The sequence below is a fragment of the Lycium ferocissimum genome, chromosome 10 (assembly GCF_029784015.1).
Source record: "Lycium ferocissimum isolate CSIRO_LF1 chromosome 10, AGI_CSIRO_Lferr_CH_V1, whole genome shotgun sequence".
NCBI classification, from domain to species: Eukaryota; Viridiplantae; Streptophyta; class Magnoliopsida; order Solanales; family Solanaceae; genus Lycium; species Lycium ferocissimum.
The window spans coordinates 20,535,598-20,542,291 of record NC_081351.1 but is presented as its reverse complement, the minus strand read 5'-3'; the positions used below and the strand labels follow the sequence as shown (position 1 = coordinate 20,542,291).

Below are 6,694 nucleotides of genomic sequence, written 5' to 3'. Positions count from 1 at the left end.
TGGTGGGGGGTGGGGTCGGGGAGGGCGGGGGAGGGGAAGGGGAGACAATGAATTTAAATGCGCTTATAAAATTCCTTTTTCCCCTATTTTCATTGGGGAAGTCTTTTTTCCCTTTTAAGGAGCTTGTTTTCCTAGGGGAAATTTTTTTCCGAAACATTTTGACCAACCAAACATGGGAAAATAGGAAAATATTTTCTTCCCTACCAAAAGTAGATTTTTAAATACAAATGTTGGGTTTTTAACCAAAGCTATGGATGAGACACTTATCTTTTCCCCTTTTTTTAAATCAAATGTGAATCAAGTATCTGTTTACTGCTCATCTTTTTTTTGGGGGTTTTGGGTTTCCCTTGGGAAATTTGTTTTATTTTTTCCGCATTATGAATAAACATCAAAGGGAAATTTTTTGTTGTGTTTTAAAATTTTTATCTTTAGTGGGTTTTGTTTAAAGTGCAGTCTGCTTTCATATTGTTCTTTCATTAGGTTTCTTTGAACACCTAAAACAATTTTGTATGTTTCTGAATGCACTTATCGAAAGAAGGTTTTGGATTTCTGAATGTTCCTGTTTTAATTTTTAAAACATTCTCAAAGGGTTTCAGCTGCACTGCAATATTTTCTTCTAGAAATGGGGGCAACTGCAGCTTCAAGCTTGCAAATAGCAATAGCTAGGGCCCTGCATACTCTCTACTAAAAGGGAAATTTTCCCGGGGTCTGTTTTTAACAAACTTTGGTGGTACCAAAAAAACTACCCTGGAATAGACTTGCCAGTAGTTGTCACGTTTCATCTATTCAAATTTTTTGCCCAATTTCACATCTACAACTCAAAAGTTACAGAAAGTTGTCACCAAGGCAAAATCAGAAGGTGATGAAAGCAAGCCTGCCTCTGGGTTTTCCGATTGATTTGAAAGGTTAGGTTCTCCTGGTTTTTAGTTTTTCAAAAACTTTTCTCCTGTGCACTTTAAGGGTGTGTTTGGTTCATAGGAAAATGTTTCTGGGAAAAAAAGTGGGCAAAAAAATATTATCCCAATAACATTTACATGTGATCTAAACAAAACACTATGGGGTTAAAGGGGGGGGTGTGTGTTTGGGGGGGGGGGGGGGATGGGGTGCGGGGTTTGGGGGGGTGAGGAGGAGACAATGAACTTGGAATGTCACTTATGGAACTTGTTTCCCCACTTCTATTAGGAAAGTCATTTTCCTCATTTTTTTAAAGGGAAATTCTTTTCCCAAAAGGGAAAAATTTTTCAAAAAATGGGAAAAAAGGAAAAAAATTTTTGAAAATGTTTTCCTCCATACCAAACACACCCTTAAGATCTGAGTGAGGGAAAGAGAAGATTTTCTTTCTATTTCCTGTTCTCCCTTTTAAAATTGGGGTTTCCCCCCCTTGCCTTTTTTTCGATAGTGAAAGAGAAATTTTGTAATCTCATGTAGAAAACCAAAGTTGGGAAAAATTTTTAGGGCAGAATGTCCTTTTAAAATTCCCATCTTCTTTTATCTACAATTAACTATAACGCACGATGTACTTTGATAAGTGTGTGACCATCTCATCCAAAAACTTAAGGGGTTTGGGGGAGAGCAAATTTATTTACTTAAAAAAATTCTCAACACGCCCCTTCACGTGCGGGCCTAACTCCCCCTTTTTTTCATCGGCTAAACATATGAAAATTCTTTTTATAATGGTGGCGGTGAGACTTGAAACCGGGACCTCTTTTTTTGCTTTGATATCATGTTGAAGTATGTGACCATCGCTTTGTTGTTAGAGAGAACGACAATTTTAAAAATATTCTCAACAAAAAAATGTCTACCTTTTTAGAAAACTGTAAACGATGTTTGCAGGCAAAAGGGCTTTTTTAGCTGGTATAGCTGATGATAATGGATATGGGTGGGGATTCAAATCCTTGGGCTGCAGGTGCCAAATTCTAGTTGGAACTTGGGGGCCAGTAAGTGAAATTTACAAAAACCTTTGATATTTCACCTTTAAATCTCCGTAAAATCTTCTAACATTTTGATGTTTTTGCATTTCTTTACAGGCCTTAAACATTTTCGAAACAAATTACGACGTGGGGAAATTTGATGAATCACGCGTGTTAGAGTCTAAACTTGTTTTCTTTTGTAGTGCTAAAAGAACTTTATATTCTTCTCGCTAAATACATTTTTGTCAGTTTGCCAGATGGCTCTTTGATGGAGATTACAAAAATTTACCCCCTTTGGGTGCTGTTTTTGACAGTCTTGAGGATGTACCTGAAGATGTAATTTCAAAGCCTATGGGGTTTTTTGTGAACTTATTTATTGTGTTTCAATTGTGTTATCCTGAAACATTTTTGTTCTCTTACCATGCAGATTAAAGCAAAAAAGCGTTATGCTGGTTCTTCTAAGTGGACGTTTCGGATGTATTTTTTTCTGTTCACCTTTTTTGTGCACTGCTGAACAAAATGAGAAACTCAAACATGGTTGTGCATAGAGTTGGCAAAAGGGTTTAAAAAAAAAAAAAAAAAAAAAAAAAAAGGTTAACCATCCAATCCGACCCATTAAGCATGGTTTATCCTGACTTTAAAATGGACCAAATGTGGATTTACCCACTAAAAAATGGATATCTAGATGGATAATAGGGATATCCATATTGTCAATACCCATTTTCGCTTGTTTTTTCTTTAGTTCTTGTTTTCAGTTGCTTATTTTGGCTTTTAGCTTGTTTTCAAACATTCCTTAAAACCCAAATGGATAACATGGAATCCATATTATCTTTTGGTTAACCCATTTTTTTTTTTGTGTTGATGGGTGGTCGGATATTTTATCCTTTTTTTTTAACCTTTTTTAAACCCGCCCAATCCGATCCCCCCCCGTTTGCCACCCTAGTTGTGCACACTAAAGAACCGGAAAGTAAAATAAGTAATGCATCATTATAGTTTTTTTTGTTTGGCTATCTTTAGGCATGTACGGGACATCTTCATCTTTTTGATATTAAAATTTTCGACCTCCAAAGTTTGTATCACTCAGTTGCATGCTCTTCCCCCTGATTTCTCTTTTTTATAGGAAGTTGCAGAATCCGTGAAGGAGGATTTTGGGAGCATCGCATTCTTGTGCATTCACTTGCTAAGGGCCGGAGGTATCACCTTTTAAAAATTTAAAAAAATGCTTCTTTAGCGATCTTTCTCATGAAATCATTCAACCATTAGGTGACTAAACCTCTTTTTTGGGGACATCGGGGAAAGGGTACCTGGAAATGCATCAAGTTATTCCTATGTGTTTTGCTAAAGCATTTCCTTCCAATTATGAACCCAGGATGTATTTAGTTTCCCTTTCTATGTTTTTCCTTTCGCTTCTTGTTTTTATGCCTTTTTTACAATTATGTAATTCCCCAAAATATTCCTTTTGTGTTGTTTTTAAAAAAAAAATTTTTGGGGGGATAAAAACAGGAAAAAGGGGTAAAAAAAAAAATACCAAGAAAAAGGGAACTATTTATTAGCTTTTTGAGTTCTGCATTTATGGAGAACTTGCGTAAAAAAACAGTAAAAAGATAATCTTTAAATTCGAAGCCTAGAATATCTCCAAAATTAAATCTTAAACTGACAAACCAACAACAAAACATCCCCAATTCCACGGGGTCCGGGGGGGGGGATGATAAACCTTACCCCTACCTTTTGGGTGAGAGGTTTTTCCCCGATAGACCTCGGTAAGAAAATTTTTTTGAAAATGGTTTGAAAATCTTCACTGATTAATTACTATAAAATAGAATAGCAAAAACAAACTATTACTAGATTTATTTTAAAAAATTAGGCAGTAAAAAAGTTCCCGAGTCCAAAAGCATTTTTTAACACTAAAATTTTAAAAATGGTTTTAACAGGTGGTTCTTCAATTTCTCTGACTTATATTGCTTCTGAGAGGATCATTCCAGGGTACATTTTTTTTTTCCCCCTTCTTGTTTTGTTGTTAGATGATAAAACTTTAAATTTTAAATCTGTTCGTATGAGGAATTATTGGTTGAAAATGTCATTACAGATATGGAGGGGGAATGAGTTCTCAAAGCAGCACTTGAGAGTGACACCAAGTGAGTTGTTTTATTGACCTGTTGAAAAAAAAAAAGACAAAAAAAACCCCTTTTGCCCCTTTAATCTCTTATCCCCCAAATTTTTGCATCTGTCATTGAAAGGTGATTAAATGTAGGACTGGGTTTAGGCGGGAAAAAAAAGAAAATTAGGGTGAACACTATATCTGCCGGTATGTTGTCCATTCATTTTCTTTGGGTAACCCCAAATTTTTACTGTTAACATAAATCCATTTAAGGTAGTTTATTCTAGTTTCTACATGAAAACCCTCAACCAATTCCACTTGTTTTAACTAAGTTCTTAGTTTAAATTTGGAGAGTTAGAAAAAAGGAAAATTTTAATCTTGGCTTAAACTAAAAAAGTTTTAAGTACTAAAATGCCCCTTTTAATCTTGTGGTCTTAAACATGCTTTTTGATGTTGGAAAAGAGTTACCAAATAAGAAAGAGGCATTGCTTTAAACAAGGGGGAAGACACAAAAAATGAGGGTAAAAACTGGAAACCAAGAAGGAAGGAAACCCCTACTCCATTATAAACCAAACCCTTTTTCATTAATTTTCCTTTTCATGAAATTTTTTTTTGACGAGAAACTTTTATTTTCAGGCCGTTAGAAGTCGGCTGCAAAAGCAATTGGTTTCATAGATATGATGATTGACTACTCCATAGCCAATGCACCCTCCAGAAAGAAATCACGGGAAATATCCACAAAGTTGTATTTTTTCACTAAAAATGTTTTCTTTACATTTCCCCCTGCTCATTTTTGTTATATGCTTTAAAACTTGTTGTAGATAAATAGGGAATACAGCTGCCTTCCTAGCATCGCCCCTGGCTTCAGCAATTACTGGTGCGGTTATATATGTTGACAACGGATTGAATGCAATGGGCGTGGGTATCGCAGTCCTATATTTAAAGACCTCAACATTCCCAAGAGGTGAATAGAAATATTGGTGCCGTTTGTATTTGTGTACTAGTTATTGGGGTTTAACACTGTTATGGTCAACCCAAGAATGGCTTGGCCAGGGCCTTTCAAAATCATCAAATGTTGTATGATTGATATTTTATAGAGTAAATAAAGTAATGATTTTCCCGGGTTTTTAAATTTTCCCTTTTCTGGGAGATGGCTTATTTTCAAAAGAAAACCCCTTAGGCCGGGATGAGAGTGGGGGGGGCCTTACACGGCAACACAGCACCGGCTCTATGAATTAGTATCAAGTCTTTTCCCTTGCTTTCTCAATTCATTTGTAGAAAAAAATTCCGGGGACTTTTAAGCGAGTACTTAGTTCTCACCTACTTATCATGGGGGCTATAAAAATGAGAAAAAAAGTGAATTTGTGCTTTTTTAAAAAAACAACCCTTAGCCCCCCGGGAGAGAGTGGGGATGGCCCAACACACAAAAAAACCACTCTAGATTCAAGTTTTTCAGTTGGTTTTTAATACATTTGGGGTGATAATTAAAGGTTAGTGGTTTTTTGAAAAAAAGGGAGATGAGCTGCTACTTTCAAAACGTTTGATAGATAGCTTGAAAAAAAAAGTAAAATTAAACACCAAAATAAGGAAGTACTGTTATGGGGATTTAAAAAAACCATCTTTTTTGATCTGGACACATTGAGGAAAATTTTAATATCCGTAATAAAATTTTATCCTGAAATGAGAACTAGAAGACAAACAAAACAGGAATTTTTTGCAGAGACCATGAAAAAAAGTGGCGCCCTTAACTAGTGTCTAAATTAGAACTTGCAAATGGAGAAATCTCTAAGTGAGAAAAAGGGCCCCCAACAAGAAACCGGGTTAATCAGGCATTGAGTTTAATACCAGATAGTTAGTAAAAAAAGAGAGCAATGACAAAAAATATTATGGAAAACAAAAAACAAAAAAAACCTACCAGGGGTTGGGAAAGGATTAATGATAGAAGAACTTAATATGGTAAAATATGGAAAGCCTCAGATCCAGTAGCTTTACACATTCAAAATGGACAATTTTAAAAAAAATTTCAAAAAAGAAATGGCAAGCAAAATTTATCCCAAGACAAAAAAGGTCTGTTTTTTTTTGTACACCAAAATACCTACTTGGAATATACAGACATTTCTACATCTCAAGCAACTTCCCCTTTTGCCAATACTGGCATCATCAGTTTCAGGGGAGTTATCGACTCGAAGCCCCGTGTAAAAACCTTTCCCCGGTTCCTTGCAGTTTCTTTACCCAAGTGATATGTAATTCGCGAGCATCATCCCCTGAAACTGGGATTAGCTTCAGTAAAGACTGGGTTCACGATATGTCCCCGTTGTTTAGTAGCTTAGCAAAAACTGACTCGCCTTATGTCCCCGTTTGGCATCATTTCTCCTTCTGGTACCGCATTCTTCATCAGCTGTATGCACATGGCCATTTTGTTATAATACCAAACCGAGAACAGAAAAAAAATGTGAAAATTAATTCATCAGTTGCTCGTGAACAAAAAATCAGAATCTTGGACTGCATGTCATAAAACACACTAGGTCCTATTAATTTAATAGGGTTTTAACAAAACTTATGAAAAAAAAAAAAGGGAATTTAAGTTGAAGTTTAAAAAAGATAATGGGTTCAATTAAGGGAATTAGCTACGAATTGAGTAAAAATTGTTGATAATCCCTGTAATAGGATTAACGACAAATTTTTC

General features: G+C 35.5%; 1 pseudogene; it reads left to right on the top strand.

Annotated features, from left to right (window-relative positions):
• The first annotated feature begins 739 nt into the window (after window positions 1–739).
• LOC132034694 (enoyl-[acyl-carrier-protein] reductase [NADH], chloroplastic-like) lies at window positions 740–4,976 on the top strand (annotated as a pseudogene).
• The last annotated feature ends 1,718 nt before the right edge of the window (window positions 4,977–6,694 follow it).